Genomic DNA, 18,242 nt, shown 5'->3' with positions numbered 1-18,242 from the left:
TGAAATCCCTGTAAACACTCGTCTCCCCCCTCAGCATTTTGCACCTTGTGCCGCCATATGTTTCGCTTAAAACATGGCGCCGCTCTGGTTAGAATACCACAAAGCGGAGTTCACACCACCACAACATCACATCTGTTTTCATGTGCCTCTAGTTCACACCGGACAGTTTTCGATTGCGTGTTTTAGGATTATTCTTTTTCCTTTCTCTGTTTGTGTCCGTTCTAATACGCTCAATATTAAAATATTTTGTCCTCACCAAATATTATTGAACTGATCAAACCAAAGAGGGTGAGATGGGCAGGACATCTAGAACGCATGGGAGAGAAGAGGAGTGCATACAGGGTTTTGGTGGGCAAACAAGAAGGAATGGGGCCACTAGGAAGATCTAAACGTAGGCGTGAGGATAATATTAAAATGGATCTTGGAGAAATCGGATGGGGTGGTACGGAATGGATTCATCTGGCTCGGGATAAGGATTAGTGGCGGGCTGTTGTGAACATGGTAATGAATCTTCGGGTTCCATGAAATGTTGGGGAATTTCTTGAGCGGCTGAGCGACTGTTAGCTTCTCAGAAAGGACTCGGATCTGTGGAGTAAGTTATGTCACAGATCTTCAGTGTACCGAAGCGACGGCTTCCATGACAACAAATTAAGTGTTTGTCAGTTTCCTTCCCAGCAGTACGTCTTTTTGTGCAATTAGTGCAGTGAGACTATTCATAATATTAAAACTTTAAATGCTGCAGTCAAAATTTCGGTGTTTGCCACACTTCATCAATCCTGTAATATCAGCCACATTATCTAATAAACTTACACCAAATTGTCATTAAATCTGATGTCGTATCGCCACAAATAACAGGGTGGTGTGTTATTAACCCCTTGAAGCTTGAAGCCATACTTTAGTTTTCATGTACCCCTCAGATCCCTCTCAATCGTTAAGGCTTTGACCGGGATGTTCTTTTGTTAAATCTTATGTGGTAACGCCTGATTCGACTTCTAATGGTTAAGTGAAGTGTTTTCTTCGCGGTACGGTCTGGATTCGTAAATAATATTCAGACGAGCTTCGGCTTCAAAGGGTTAACCAGCTGATTTTCGTAATGGTGAGGTGTAGTGTTTTCTTCGCGGTACGGACTGAATTCATAAATAATATTCAGACGATCTTCGGCTTCAAAGGGTTAACTGGACACACATATTTCCAACATTCTGTCTTTCTTCACCTTTCTTTGTTTCCGCCTTTATCTTTCCTACTTGTTGTCTGCTCTCCTTTCGTTTTTTTTTCTTTCGAGTTCTTGCTGTTAGCTTTGTTTCGCTAGTGCAGTACTGTAGCAGTTTCACGGTTGGAATGTTTTTTTTTTTTATTAGAGGCCATCAGCTGTGTGTCTGTATTCTCTGACGTGTTCCATTTAGCAAACGTCCGCACCTGAGTATCCATTTATACAACATTGTAATGCTTTCATCTCTAAAAAGACATTCAGTAGCAGCAATTTCAGGTATTACTTTTTTTTTTTTTTTTTTTTTTTTTTTGCAACATTCAGCTAGTACAAGTATTTTCAGCATTAACATTTACAACTGCAGAATAGAATGCGTGAATTCCTCTGGAGCGATTAATGAACAAGGTTACTGACCTCTTATAAATGTCGTACTGGCACGTTTGCCCACGTATATTGTGATTTCATCTCCTGGTTGAATGCAAAATTTATATAACTCATTATACATGAACTCCGTCTCGCTCATTAATTAATTAATTCATTAATTTCTGGTTATTTAACGACGCTTTTTCACTAGTTTAGACTATACAACGTCGACTCGCACGTTAAGGATGTACCTAGAAATATACATGGTATACCGCACGCATAGAAGAAATGCGAAATGCATACAGAATTTTAGTCGGAAAACCTAAGGGGAAGAGACCACTCGGTAGACGATGTTATAGGAGAGGATTTTCAAAAGAAATGTGACAGCGTTTTTAGCCTAGAATACGAATTAATGACTGTCATTTATAAACACGGTAATGAATCTTCCCGTGACGAATTTCGTGACTAGCTGAACGACTGTCAGCTGCTCGAGATGGACTCTGCGGTATAGATTTACTTACGATATTGGTGCGAAAAAGATAATTTTTCCAGCGAAACTTGGCAACACTGTAGCTACTGGATCCAGCACTGAGCATAGCTAAGGTTAAGGTAGCTGCCGGTTTGTCAATAGGTGGTCTGCATGAAGTATCGAATCTCCTGCTGGCAGCCTGGTAATAGGAGAAGATGCTATTCCATTCATTTCAGTTTTTTTATATTTGCCTCAATCTTGAAAGAAATGCCAAAGCCGTATTAGATTCCAGAAAATTACATTTCTAAGCATCAGCAATGTTGGTCCATTACTTAAAACGAGTTGTTGTCTACTATTGTCAGTAAAAACGTAGGTCTTTCAATTTTTAATCTATCGATCAATCGAACTGTTTAATATCGGTCCATTATAATTCATACGTGCGGGGAAATGCCATATAAAGTAATTAAATGTTCAGATGAGGCAGTTGTTATATTTCTTAACGTGTCTACAGCACGAGGAACACTTCAAAAAAAAGTAATGCTATGCTAATGTCTCCGTAAGGTGACGTAATTTTCGAGGCGTAACATTACCTTATGACGAGAGTGTCAAGTATAATTGCAGTTTGTGGTTTAATCGTATTTAGTGCTAATATTCGTTATATACATTACACTAACTCTGTCCGCAAAACATAAATCTGTTTGACAAGCTGTTAGTCGCACAGCTGTTCAAGATATTCCCAACTTTGATGTAAAACGGATGTTTGTGAGTTCTTTTGCTGATTTTAATCCAATCGATACTCTCGCGCTTTGTATTTATTTGATTACTATTGTTTATGACCCAAGTGACGTCTTACGTTCCTTTATAGCCCGATGTTTTTTTATATAGACCTGTGTGTATTGTAGCTTTTTGTCATGAGTGCCATATTCCCTAGAAATTTCGTCCTTTTTGAAGGGATGACCAAAATAATTGTTGAATATACACATCACGAAATAAATTGTATTTGTTATACCCCACATACCTTCTCTTATTTGCAAATATTCCGCTCAGAAATTTGTCTTCTGTCACTGTTAACAGAGATTAATTCTTTCATCCTTACTCTCAATGCCCAAGCTTGAGGATCCCCCCTTTTCGGCTGTTACGATTGCTTACTCCATGATCTTGCATTCTCTCTATCTGTAAGCCTTCTTCTCCATTCGTGAATCGAAAGCCTCTTAACGACGTTACATTGTGTAATCTTAAAATAAAATTTATTTATTATTTCCTGATGAGTTGCAATATCCAAGTCACGTGACACTTCTTTGAATATTTTTACTATATTTTAGTGGTTCAATGCTTTAATTTGTATGTGGCCACAGTCACCGGAGATAAGGAAGTTATATTTCATTACATTGTTGTACGAAAAGTCATTGGAACACAGAGTCCACAACACAGGCTCCAATGTACAGCGATGGACTGAGCTGTTTTGGGACGGGATCTGAAAACGGGTTTTGTGAACATTGTGATGAAAATCTGAATGCATAAAAACGGGGACTTCTTGATCGTGTCGATAAATTTCACGTGGACAAGTAAGAATGTGTGATAAAAATTACTGATAAACACTGAAATGATTATAAATTAGGTAGTTCTTGTGAAAAGAGATTCAAGTTTAAAGTTATTTTAAAAAATAAATAATTAGTATAATTTATCCATCCTCTGTTAGGTGGTAGTGAGCTCATTTGAACTAGATAGGCTTGTCAGTTTCGTCTGCGTAATTTATACCAGGACACCCAAGAGGTACTGAGCCTTTGTGAGGGGAGATTGTACACTCTCGACGAAGAGTTCTGCATTTTGTACTTCAGGGCTCCCGGCTTCGTTTTTCGGCCCCAAGCGAAGATTTTTTTTTAGAGTGAGGTTCATCGTGTCAGTGGTATTACTCTACAGGGTTGTGAAGCCATGTTGACTTAAATGGTTACCAACGTTTCGGAGAACGTACCATGACGATGGAAGCAGTAAGTTATGTCGAAACACAGAATACCTCCGTCGACGAAATGTTCAAGGTCCGAATCTCGGCTTGGAGACCGGCTATCCTGATAGGTTTTTTCAATCGCTTCGGGAAAATGCCGGGGTAGTTTATTAAATTAGGTCACGACCACTTCCTTTCGCATATATTAGTGTAATTATTCACTAATCGTCATATCTTTCAAAGCTACTGTGTGTGAGCCACTGACAGCGTCTTTAAGTAAACCTCAAATGTATAAAGAATAAATAAATTTAAATATACACCTCTGTGAGAACGTAAAATATTAAACGTATTGTGTCATTCTGCCACACGCCTCCACCTGACCTTTGAATTTTACAGACATTCATTAAATAAACTTATGAAACAAAATAAAGTCAGGAGTTCTTTACGAGATTCATTCGGGTCTTTTCTTTGTACCATGGTGACGTAATAACGTCTTTAACGCCTTACGTATGCGGCAACTTCTCCGACACGTCAGTAATGCCTATTATCTAAACAAATTTATGTAGGCGAGCACATTTGAAACGTAAATTCATTGTTGTGGGCAAGTACTTTCGTGCACATGCAAAACTGATCCCAAGAAACATTTTCAGAGCACCCCAGAAATCTCTTTTTTATACCTTACTCAGTTTAACGACGCTGTTTCAAAAAGAGATACTACATAGCGTTAAATGACATCGCTGGAAATAAAACCTGTTTTCATACAAATATCATTTGTATAATGACGTCCTGTGAATACATTCTACGATATAAATGAAATTAAAAAAAAACATTGTGTGGAACAAATACTCAGATACTGTACGTTAAAGCAATTTGTACATAATTTCCACTTTGGAATAAAACATTACAAGTAGATCATTAAATTGATATATGTACTGGAAATGTATTCTGGTACACCTCAGAATAAACGGATGAGTTAATAACAGTTGTACAACTTAAGCTTTTGGGTGAGAGCGACATAGAATTGTTGGTACTAACCAACGTTTCGGCAAGTATTACAGCTGCCATTTTCAAGGTGGGTGTGAGGTGGGGTCAGTTAAGATGGCCTTATATGGATCAGGTAGTGGTTACGAGATAAATTTGATTGTGTTGATTGATGGAGCGAAGGAGTGGGCTGCTATCAGCCCGCCCACCCAATTTGAAAATAGTAACTGAAACGAAACACCAAATATTCAACGCGACTCTCACCCGAAATCAGAATTTATGCTTTGAATCACAGCCGTGAAAACCTACGGACCAGAATTTGGCTTAGAAACATACTATCGAAAGAGGAAAAAGAATTTATTCGGTTATTAATTGTGTTCAATCGCAGTTTAAGTTAGAGAATCGAACCCTCCAGTTTGATGTTTATTTTTCCTGTGAACTTTAATTGATGAAAATCAACTTTTACGTTGCTGGCAGAAGATCGTAGGAGAATTTGTCTTCACAGATGTAATCAAATAGAAAATATATTATGAGAGTAAATATTTCCGATGCTTTTGAGGAAGACATTTTCTTCATATCACGGATACAGAAAGAATTAATCAACTGGGTAAGTTATGTAGTGCAGAATGACAGGTTGTATGCGTATTATGTATTACAAAGAATATGGAAATTTAGTAGCATATTTTAAACGACATTAATATTCCTTATCCAATTATTTGCCTTGAGGAGTAAATATAATTTCGGCAAGGTACCACCTAGTGTCCTTAATGAAATTTGAACAAGTGACTATCTAAATACAAAGCTGGAATGATGACAGATATACAACGAAGTCCTGTCGTACATCATGACGTCATTTACTGACACCGTGGGAATAGATCCGTAAGATGAAACACAGCTAGGAATAAGATCCCGAACCATTTTCTAACTTCATAGCATCCAGACGTTTCCGCAGCAAATATCAGTGAACTTTTCTTGTGTCCCCTGTTCACCGTGTTTGTCCCGTTCGTCATAGCCTCATGATCTGACCGCCTAAAAATAATACTGGATAACTTTATACCAACTAAAACATTTCTCGTCATTCATTTCCGAAAAGCTTCATCGTTCTTTGTTACGAGGATCGCACAAATCTTGATTACATCGCTCTGGAAAGTAGATTCGATACCACCAGTTTCATTACTCATTGAAAGAACATTGTATTCATCGCGATCTTCGTGTGCGCTTTGACTTTCTAGTCGGACTGTAGTGCATACAATAATCTCCGATATGCTGGAAGCTGTGCCTGGGGAGGGGGGGAGGGGTTAAGGCCCTCTGACGTACTTCTTTCTTTAACTTTGTCTCTGGCATGGGACATAGTGAACTTGCTTCAGGTGAGAGCTCGGCAGGTAAGTATGGTAACCGTCTCAGTTTGAATTTAAATGCGAGTTACCAGTCGGAAGTCGGGACACCAGTGCGAACTCTGTGAAGGAGTTTCGGAATTAGAAATCGCCGTGCCTTACTGCCCAGTTTGTATCTCGGCAACGGGAGTGATAATCAACAGGTAGCATATCTGACGTCACTTGTGCCATAGATGATGATGATGTAGGCTACCTGATGATCTTAAGATGAGGTACTAACCTCACGCTCGATTCCAAAGAATACGATGCTAACAGAATCGAACTTTTATTTAACGGCGTCAATTCTAATAGAGCGTCCTACTGAAATTATTATAATTATTTTGTGTAGGATTTATTTATTTATTATTTTATTTTAGTGTTCTGTCTGAGGACAGGTCCATATGAACAGGATCCTTCCATCCTTTTCTCGGACTGGGACCTGTTCATATACGTTCTTGGCAGATGATCCAGAAGTGGTTTGCCATTGCCTTCTTCTGTGTGTGAATGGAGTAATTGTTGGGATGCCACGGAGGAAAACTCCGTGTTGCCTAGACCACGGCCTTGCCCAACACAAGTTATAAATTCGGGCACCGCCGAGAATCGAACCCGAGACCCCCAGGATTACAAGGCCAGCGTTCTAACCGCTAGAACACCGTGGCGGTAGTTTCTGTAGGATAACAATCGTTATCTATTTTAAATTAATATATCGTAATCTTTCCAGAGGATAAACTCGTCAAGAGTAATAGGTAATCTGAATCAGCCAAGATTCGAATCTATGATCTCTCATGTACTAAAGAGCAGTGCTTAGTATTTTTACATCATCACAGACATTTAAAATGACCCGATATATCTTAACGTCTGCCCCCCCCCCCCCCGTTACCCTGCACCTTTATATTTCCGAATTTTACGACATCGTCTTCGCTTGTTGTCAAGCAGCTGAAGCGATTTTAAATTTTTTCGAAATTTCCCGCTGTAATCCACACAATCTGCTTAGCAACTACTTTATGAGAAAAACAAACATCCTAATTGAAATATTACATAGACTTGTTGGAGATGTCTTATCTCTTTTGTTTGTCGGTATTCACGCCGTTTGATGTTCAATTTTTATTGCTTTTTGCAGTGTCTGCTTGAAGCATTGGCCGCACCCCGGGAAAAAACTTGTTTTATACCTGTCGGTAAGTTTCTGCAATTAGTCACAAGTCTGTAGAATTTTTGTTTTTGCATAAATAATTTTAGTAGTTTTGTACTATATATCAAAACGTTGCCTTATAAAATTATTGCAAATGGGCAGGAGAATTGCACGTGAAATTCCGGTCTGAGAAACTGTTTTTGTTGCTTGAAAACGACCAAAAATATTGTCTACTGTGTCTGTCAGGTGGAATGAGTTTCTTACTTACGTCTAGAAACACAAACGGGCAAGGTAGGTTTTAAAGATAAATAACACTTATTTTTCTTTAATTCTCGTACGTATATCAAAGTTGTTTAAGTGGAGGTTCTAAGGAGAATACTCATATTCATAACTAAAAAGAGAGGAAGAGAGAGCAGGCTGTATACAAGTTACGCATGAAAAGATCTATAATTTGTAATTACAATTCTTAAAAATGTATTAGGACGAGGACATCAAGCAAGGTGATATTTATGGTGCATGCAGAACATGCGGGAAAAATTTAAAAAAATGCATACAGACGTTTATTCGGAAAACCTGGAGGGAAGTGACCACTTGGAAAATCTATCCTACATCTGAGAACAATATTAAAATTTACTTTGCATTAGTGTCGACTGCACTCACATGACCGAGGATAGAGATAATTGGCAGACTCTTGTGGACCCGACATCAGTCTGAACAGTTTCGTAACATTCAGGGAATCTGTGGAATACATGAGAAATTGTTCGAAGACTCTTTCTTCTCTGTGGAGTTTAAATCTGTAATATAACACTTGAAGAGGGTTTTGCGTTGGTCGATTGGAATTGGTGTAGGAAACGTAGATAAAGTTTCTCTGGTTCATATCTCAAAGAATACACAACGCATATCCATTACAAAAATCAGTTGGTTAATGCTGATGATTTAAGTAATTTCGGTTTGTTGTAAGAATCGTACGAGATCCATAAATAGGTAAATTATACGGGCAAAATGTAGATTTATTTGAATGGTAAGTCAGATTAATGTAGTTACCAATCTGCTTTAACAGGTTAAATGCCACATACTGGCAGCACACGCAGAACCCCGCAGTTCTGCGATAGAATTTGAGGGTAATTACCTCTGTGATTTAATGAGTAGGCCTTTCTCGGAGGAAGGAACCGGTCCATGGCACGTTTTGTCTCTTTGTGCGTGTGTGTGTGTGTCTCCCAGCAGAGTCTTTGTGACTGCGTGGCTGATGGTGGGCGTGTAGGTCGCTTCGAAAATCCGAACCACTGGTCTGTTGGTTCCTGGGTGGTGCTGTCTTTCCGACCTAGGACGTTCACCCGGTCAGGGTCTGTGTCCATTCAGTGAACTTCACAGGTTTGAAAGTACACTCACATTTTGGAGACGACGTAAATTGTTGGTAGTGCTGTCTGATGAGATCATCACCGTCAGATTCTAGAGATAAAGCCCATGAACCTAATATGAATTTCAGTTTCATCGGTCCAAGTCTGCCTTTACCTGTTTACCTCTAGATTGAACAGACTCTCATCTCTCTCTAGTTTGAACAGACTCTCATCTCTTTCTAGATTGAACAGAGTCTCTTCTCTTTCTAGATTGAACAGACTCTCATCTCTCTCTAGTTTGAACAGACTCTCATCTCTTTCTAGATTGAACAGACTCTCATCTCTTTCTAGATTGGACAGACTCTCATCTCTCTCTAGATTGAACAGACTCTCATCTCTTTCTAGATTGGACAGACTCTCATCTCTCTCTAGATTGAACAGACTCTCATCTCTCTCTAGTTTGAACAGACTCTCATCTCTTTCTAGATTGAACAGACTCTCATCTCTTTCTAGATTGGACAGACTCTCATCTCTTTCTAGATTGAACAGACTCTCATCTCTTTCTAGATTGGACAGACTCTCATCTCTCTCTAGATTGAACAGACTCTCATCTCTTTCTAGATTGGACAGACTCTCATCTCTCTCTAGTTTGAACAGGCTCTCATCTCTTTCTAGATTGTACAGACTCTCAGCTCTTTCTAGATTGGACAGACTCTCATCTCCCTCTAGATTGAACAGAGTCTCTTCTCTTTCTAGATTGAACAGACGCCCGTCACTCTCTAGATTGAGCAGACGTTTGTCTCTCTCTAGATTGAAAATAAATACGTTTGTCCCTCTAGATTCAACATTCATTCATTTCTGTAGATTGAACAGACTTTTAAATCTTATTTTAATGCTTTCGAATTTTGGAAATTCCGCATTAAGGCTTTTCCCTTATGAGTGTTAGAATTAGTAAAAGGAATTTTTATTTCGTAGATTTTATAATGTTAGTGGTGTACGGTGATGTCGCTTGAATCGTCGGATAAACATGAGAGCGACTGTAGTTATTTATACTTTGTGCACTTTAAAGAAATGTACTTTGGGAAGTATTCAGGTCTAACGACAGGCGTAAGTGCGCAGGCCATGATGTTGAATAATAAGCAATATTCTGTTGTGTGTTTACTTTCTTTAAGATCGTCTTGCTAGGGAAACCCAGAAGGTTACGATGGACTGGGCATGCAAGTACAGTGATATATAAGCAGAATTCTGGAAATCTTGTAGATAATTTCCATTCTGAAGATCTAGGCTTTAGCTATTGCATAGCTTTAAAACAGATTTTAGGGAAGTAAGTATTGGAGGTGGCTGGGAATATTGTGTCCAGTTGCCGGCTTACAGGTCAATGGCGTTGAACGTTTGGACTAACTTCCAAATCCACACTGGACCAAAAATCCAGTAGGACCTGTTCTGTAGGCGTTAGAAGAGATGGATTTCTAGGATACGGTGTAAGCCCCAGACAACAATAATTACAGAAAATTAGGTGGTCAGATTTCCAAGAAACTAACAAAGGCTTGGATAACGTTTCTCTGTCAACTTTGCTTCAAGGGGAATTTCTTAATGCCTACTTTTTCATCGAGTGTGAAGCAGCAATTGAACTCATGCAGGTAATTTTATTTATTGCAGGGTTTAATCCCTAGTTATGTTCCAGACTCCACACGCGGAACTGTAAAAAAAATTTTTTTGTCCAATTAGTGGGGCGCAGAGAATACAAGACCTGTCTGGTCGTTGTTATTGACAGGATCTGACATTTCATTACAGCAGCAACCGAGCCATGACACGCAAAACTATGTTGTCCTCTTCCTCGGGTAATTGCATGGGTTAAAATCGTCTGGAAATTTTTACATAATGCGTTGCAAATTTTACACTCCAGTTAACTAGTTGAACTAAGATAAGTAAGGCTGATAAAATTTATAGATAAATTAACTAAATAAATAAAGGAAATAACAAACCTGCAGACTTAATAACTGCTAAATTGCGCAACAGATTACCTAACGAAGTAACTAATTAACCACATAACTACCTGACAGACTAAATTACTCAGTAACCAAGCAGTGAGCTAACTAATTCCATGGAAAGGAGCTGGTCTTTTATCGGGGAGGGATGTATCTCCAGTCTCGGCTCCCCTTGTTACACGTTCTCACGGTGGCAAGTATCAAAATGGTTGACCGACGTTTCAGAGGTCATACTGCCCCTATCACCAGTTCAATGACTCCAGGACTCCAGGACTCCAGGAAAATAATTTCCTATCAACTTATGAACATTCGCGATTATCTTTCTAACATATCACATATTGAATGACCACTGTAGGTGATATGAAGTCGCTAAATAACCGAATATGCAGTCAACATTATTGGACGGTTGATACAAGATCGTAAAATCCATTAAACAGCTAAAAAGTATTATCGCTCGAGGCTGTGTAATTGCATTGCCAATTATAAGATTCCATCGTGCCTGGGGCCCTACGTCCTGTGTAGATATTATCTGCAGTTCGCTGACTTTCCCCCATAATTGAGGTCTATAACCTTGTAAGTCAAAACTTGAAATTTATTTTGAGGTAAATAGATAAATATATTCAAGGAGACAGAAGGAGGTTCCACATATTATTGCCAACGTCACCACAAAGATATTATTACACTCACCTAGAAGATTGATAGATTCGTCTATATTGTATCACTCTATCGTTCTTAGAGCCATTATAATGTTTCGTAGTTGCAGTGCGCTCTCATAAGTAAAAGTAAAGTTTGTCCCACTATACGCCATGTAGGCGCTTGGGGTGAGTGGAGGTATAGCTCCTCTCTTCCTTGACCTCGGCACTAGATGGGGGTGAGTGGTCAGCATCACACCCCGGCCGGCTTTACCCCCGGGAAAGAACCCCGGTACCTACTGTAGAGGAGGCTGGGTGCGCTCTCATAGTTAAGAAAAGTGATTAATAAAAAATATACGTTATACACTGTAATACACAGAATGAAAAGAGTAATAACATTTGAATTGACAGGAGACATAAAAGAGAACTGATGAACGTCAGATATAGCGTACTCGAACCTAAATACAAGATCAAGATATGAGCTGCTATCCTATACAATTCGACTAACAAAATATGATTCACCAATGTTTACATGAAGAATTATGGGTGCATTTAGGTGTTCTATAAGTAAGTGTGAATTTAATAATACCCGAAACAATTAGACATGCAATTGACGATCGGATTAGGATACACCTATTTTGTGAAATATTAAAATATGTTCTTTTTTTAAAGTTCTGAAATCGGTATTAAACTTCTCAAGGTGCCCTCACTTGGTTAGAGTATGGGGAAGTTTATTTATTTTATTTTATTTGTAGTGTTCTGTCTGACGACAGGTCCATATATTATGAACAGGATCCTTCCAACCTCTTCAGGTTGTCAGGGACCTGCTCATACATATATACATTCTTGGCAGAGATGATCAGAAGTGGTTTGCCATTGCCTTCTTCTGTGTGTGAGTGGAGTAATTGTTGGGATGCCACGGAGAAACCGGCGAAGCCCCCGGAGGAAAACTCCGTGATGCCTAGACCACGGCCTTGCCCAACACAAGTTATAAATTTGAGCACCACCGGGAATTGAACCCGGGACCCCAGGATTACAAGGCTAGTGTTCTGACCGCTAGACCACCGTGGCACATAAATGGGGAAGTTTAGTCACTATTAATTTTGTTGTACAGGTGTGTTATTTTCCGTTGAAGGTGTCGCTATTAATTTCGTTTGTAATTGTATATAACCTAGAATTGAGGCACGATAACTCTTCTTAACGTGTTTGTCTTCTCATTATTTATAATCAGTTCCATATTTTAAATTACGGTTTTAACATATGGATTTCAGATACAGTTTTTATTGAAAATTAAAACCCATAAAACATCTCATAATTAGCATTCAGACTATAATGTACTTCATCGATGAATTCACCATCTCTGTTTTCCTCTTAGTAAACAATTATTCTTTTTAGCACACTTTAACCATCTGATAATTATTATGGTTACGCGGTGTGTTCTTTGAGACGGGACACGGGTACTGAATTTTTAAATCGTTTTAAGTACGTTTCGTTCTTCAGACTGTTAGTACGTTAAACCTACTTTTTCTGAATTGCTGTGCTGTTCCTTTATATGCTTTTGAGTTTGTTGCAAGCCTTGTATATATTTTATAGATGCAATATTCTTTTATTCGCAAAATTCTCCCCATACGTTAATATTTAAACTTTATTTTCGCCTTTAAATGGGAGTGGTATTGGTCTTAGAAAAAACGGAATTAAAATTTGAAGTTTTAATAGAAATATATACTGCGTTGTCTAGCGTGTTCTTAATATCTGCTAAATGTTGAATTAATGTTATTTATAAGATAGTGTAATTGCGTCATATTGTGAATATTATAACAATTATTTATTTTAATCCGTCTTATTACAATATTTAAAATTTCTTATAATTAAGATAATAAAATATCATTCATGTTCCATATCGTTATGGAACATATATGGAATAAATAATTGTTAATGTTAATTGTTTATTTTACCATATAATGTAAGAGCAGTACTCCTATATCATATTTCTTGAAAACCTGAAAGCAAACTGGAATTATGAAAGAATCATTGAATTTAGGCTGTCATATGGCATGATCTTTGAGTTACTCTTAACCATAGTCAAAATTTATGTTCATCATACCAAGTTTAATCAAAATCGGTTAAATAATATAGTTTATTTTACAGTAATACAGGCGTGATGAAATTATCTTCTGGTTTTCGAAACACAACTACAAAGTTTAATGATATGCTGCTTAGTGCAACGAACTTCGTGTAGACAAAGTCCATGAACCACCGTTAACTATTGAAGACATATGAAATAAGAGAGCTCATTCAAAAAGAGGGAAACGGAAGTTTACGTAGCGCGTGTCTGTATGTCTGTCCGTCCATATGTACGATATGACATCAAAGATGAATGGTAACGAAGGTTCAAACGACTCGCAATAACAAAATGTTCATCAGGTCACCGGTTCTAGACATATGTGTTGTCTTGAGAAAGGGTTGGCAGGTACAGCTGCACCATAAACATGTAAGCTTTCTTGTTCGCTTGAATCCGTTTCTTAATCCTCTGAAGCCAAATTTCGTCTTAATATACGTACTTCTAGATATCTCAAGTGACCTCCTCCGATTATGTTTTCCGTTCAAAATTGTATACATATTATCGATTTACTTGTAGCAACAATATTAGTCGAAGCTCCTCATTGTATAATTTTGTTCAGGGTCTCTCTTTGTTATTCGTGAACACACCCCGGTCATCTGACTGAACTATCCTTCCTATTTCTGTGTGAAAATGGATACTAAAGAAAATTTTTATACAGCTTTGAAAAGAACATTGCCTCTGGCATGGAAACATTCACTATTGCAGAGTCGAGATTTAAAATTCCTTTCCCCGCCTGCTTGTGACGTAGCAAACCCCAGCATGGTCGGAATACTGTAGCGCTGTTGTCGATCTTTACTTTTAGCTTCAGACTTTGAGGCGTAGATTCGTAGGCTTTTAGATGTTGAAAACAAATTCCACTAGAGGCGGGAAGAATCGACAGGTGATTCACTGTCACAACAGAGTAAGTGGCAAACGGGCCTGATAAACACTTGTCAGAAAATGCTGTTTCGAGGAGGACATCTTTGAGAGCTGATTGGAGCAATATTGGTACAATTCTGCTGTATTTTTACACCATATAATTATAGTTTTTGAAAGCTTCTTTAAATTAAACAAGAGTGAATATGCGAGACAACAGCAGACTTAGTGCTGGTCATGACAGTCTGTCCTTTCGCTTTACAGTAATTATGGTAGATGTCTCTGTGACTACGTCGAGGAGGTAGAGAGACGACCTACACCTCGCGGACAGTGGCTCGAGACCCTGCCAATGCCGTAATATTGCTTTTGGACCAACTGTGGCTTCTGGGTTGATGGTGGTACAGCTTGGTTCAAGATTCCGTACACTTCTTCCAGCCAATTTGGTGACAAGGTAGGATTTTTGAATGTATTTCTGTTAAATGGACTGTTTTACGGTGACATTTTTTTTAAACTGAAGTAACGCAACGTCGAATCGATCTTTATTCCTATTCTCTAACGTGGCTAGTAGGTTAAAAACTGCGTGTACCATAAAATCTAGACCTTACTGAGATATGCAATATTTATCGTAAGCTCTTTTGATATGGAACATATTCATAAGAAAGAGTAATTATGACTTTGTAGTGTAGTGTCATCAGATTTAGAACAAATTTGGCAATAAACGTACATGAAGGCTAAATATATACTACGTGCACATTCGCAAAATCCGCTCTTAGAAACTGTGTGTGTACTCCATCGCACACAAACAGGAAGCCAGTATTACCAGTGTCTGCTCCACGCTCCTCTTGAATAGACCATACTACACTGTGCACCGCTGTTGCTTAGTTTGTGACGTACATTTCCTCGACATGAAAGTTTTTTCTGTATTATATAGTTGGTAGCCATGTTTTCGGCTATTCTTTTAAGGGCAAAGAACTCCGAGTAAAAACATTTGAGGAAGCTTCGTAGGAAGGAAACAAGAAAAATAAGACTGACAGGTCACGTGATCTGAAGGTTCTTAAAAAAAAAAGACGAAATCGGTCAGAGTCGGGGCATTTCCCTCATTAAAGGCTTGTGTTAAAATGTCTGTGTAATTCCATCCCATGAAAGAGCATCCCGACTTCGACCTCTGTTAACAATATCTTGAGGGCTAGCATTCCTGACACTAGAGGCGCTGTTGTCTGCACTAAATGAATTGGCGCCATTGTTGGGGGGGGAGGGGAGAGGCGGCTTTTCGCTTCTACGCTAATTGCTTCAGACGTACTGACATCATCTGCCAGGAATCGCAAATAAAAATATGGTTCAATAACTCTGCGTATTGCAAGTGTGTGTGTGTGTGTTTTATCTCATTTTTTTGTGAATATACGCAAATGTTTCATTGAAGACGTACAACGTGGCTCTGTGTAGGGAATTGAATGTGGCTTAACTTGTTCCAGTGGTGTACAAGCGTAAGGAAATACTTTTTATGCAGGCGGTAACTTCCGGGATTGTTCTACGTAGGCGTTTGACGGGCGATTGCTTCCTTTCGTTATAATTTTGTTTCTTCCTTCCTTCCTTCCTCCTCCCTTCTTACTTCCTTTCATTTGTCGTCTTTTCCCTTTTCTCATATATTCATTCTTTTGTTTTACCTATTTCCCCTCTGTATGTCTGTCATTTTCTTTGATACTTTTGTCTCTCTTTCTTTTTCTTATTTTATTGTTTATCCCCTCGTGTCCTTTTCCTCGTTTCTGTGCCTGCAGGACTAGCAAGTCATCATCTTTGCTTGCTGGCTGCTATAAAAATGGCGCAAAAGTTTAAAGGTTATGTTTCGTGTTTTCCGCAAGAAACAAGCATTAAACGTCCTTGTAGGTTCGTGCCCCGCCTGTATTCATTGTTCATATATATATATATATATATATATATATATATATATATATAGCAGTTCAGCACAGAGCCGGAAGTAGCAGCTGACATGCAGCATTGAAATCCCCCCCCCCACCCCCTCCGCTAGAACCATTTATCTGAGATAAAGTCGCTCGTATTCTGTCGAATTGATATGATCAAAAGTCCAGTAACTGTAAGTCCATTCTCCGCTTCTGCATCAGCAACTGATGGAGTAACAATTTTCAACTGTCTGTCGTGACTGAAATGTAGTTTTTTTTACACGTGACTATGAAATGCACGTGTAACTTACGCTTATCAGGCCTGTCTGTCTATCCGTCTATCTTGTTTGTTTCTACGTATGGGATCCGTTATCATCACATTCTATCGGGAATTTCATATTAAGATCGTCTTGCGTTGCTGAAATATGTGCGCAATATCACTCACCATGAAACAGCCCGAAAGATGACAGCGTCTTATCAGTACACTTGCAATGAATAGACGTTTTATTAAGTGTCAATCAAAATTCATGTTTTATTGAGGCTGTTATTTACGTAAGAACGAATTTGCCTGAAACAATTTCTTCCTTGTGGCGCATTTCGTGTTCTGTCAGCATTAGTTAATTAACTCACACTGGACTTCACGTTTTATATTATACCTTTGATTTAGTGTTGTCTGACCCAGTTTGAGAAGCGTAATGCGAAAATATCACAAAACTTAAACAATACGTTGAAAGGTGACGTCTATGATTTACTGCCATGTTTTCCGGGAAACAAATGTTCATCTTAAATTTATGCTCCAACAAAACAGAAAGATTTATACAGCAGTAGCAATTTGCGACCTCTTTACAGCGCTATCTGAGGTGTGACTGACTTTTGTTGCAGGAATTCTTTGGCAAACTTGCTTCCAGTCGCTGTGAAAACAAAAGGCAAATACTGTTAGACCATACCACGAATCATTACACAGCGTTTTTGAGAAGGAGGGGTGGAGACTTTATTTCTGCGAGGGGGCAACGACACAGTTCTCAGAAAAGTACACTAAATGATAACTAGTTTTATTTGACTCGAATTATTTGCACAGACCTGACACGGAATCTTATTCTCCTCCTCTGCCCCTTCAGAGGGCATCTAGGAAGTAGAAAACAAATCCCTAAATCAACAAAACTGGGATTCAGTTGTTAGCTCGTTCGCTGTTCGTCGTATTGAAAATCCTAGCAGACCTAGTGCTGACTTAATTTTACAGCAATAAGAATGAGGATAATAATAATAATAATGCATTCTTCCTGGTACTTGAATTAATGAATAAATAGCATTTTCTTTGCTTAAGTTATTCCCATACTGATTGAATGTTTATTAGGTCATTTTGCAATAGCATATATAACATCATGTCGAACTGCAGGTTTTATGAATCTTGTAAATTGTAAAGCGAGTGTACGACATGGTCGTAGCCTATTTTAAAACTTCCTTTAACATGTCTGAAAAAAATGTCACAATGAAACATATAAATTATAGCCCTATTCTGAGCCGAGATTCAAACCCAGGACGCTCAGAACACGTTATAAATATTTCCGTTTCAAGGTCTTAAATATTAGCGGTTGTTGTAATCGATTAACGCGGGCACTTTTGTTTCATGTTTCGAATGATTTTGTTGAGATGAATTATTTTGCAAGATTATTTTCTGTAACAGTGAAAGAAGATGTTTTGCGTTCTAAAAGGAGAAATATATGTTCTTCTCAAAAGTATGGTTTCATCTTTGTAACACTTTAAAGCCGACTATCGTCTAAATAATGTTTCAGTATTCGGCCCGTACCGCGAAGAAAACACAACACTTCACCATTACAAAGATCAACTGGTTAACGCTGTTTAAGGAAATAATCGCTGTTTAAAATGAGATTCATACGAAATACAAAATGAAGAGTTACTGACCTTTAAAGCAGGTGGTACATATA

General features: G+C 38.4%; 1 protein-coding gene across 1 annotated transcript in view; it reads left to right on the top strand.

The window, feature by feature from the left end:
* LOC110839673 (uncharacterized) overlaps positions 1 to 18,242 on the top strand; it is a 178,096-nt gene that overhangs the window by 21,200 nt on the left and 138,654 nt on the right. Inside the window, exons 2-3 of the mRNA XM_087356503.1 lie at positions 7,456 to 7,510; positions 14,663 to 14,849. The gene's annotated coding sequence lies outside the window, so the exon portion shown is untranslated. The remainder of the gene's footprint in view (positions 1 to 7,455; positions 7,511 to 14,662; positions 14,850 to 18,242) is intronic.

The sequence above is a fragment of the Zootermopsis nevadensis genome, unplaced genomic scaffold (assembly GCF_977971745.1).
Source record: "Zootermopsis nevadensis isolate Lab colony 2312 unplaced genomic scaffold, Znev_1.0 Znev_ptg000027l, whole genome shotgun sequence".
Taxonomy (NCBI): domain Eukaryota; kingdom Metazoa; phylum Arthropoda; class Insecta; order Blattodea; family Termopsidae; genus Zootermopsis; species Zootermopsis nevadensis.
This window is presented reverse-complemented; position numbering and strand designations above follow the sequence as displayed.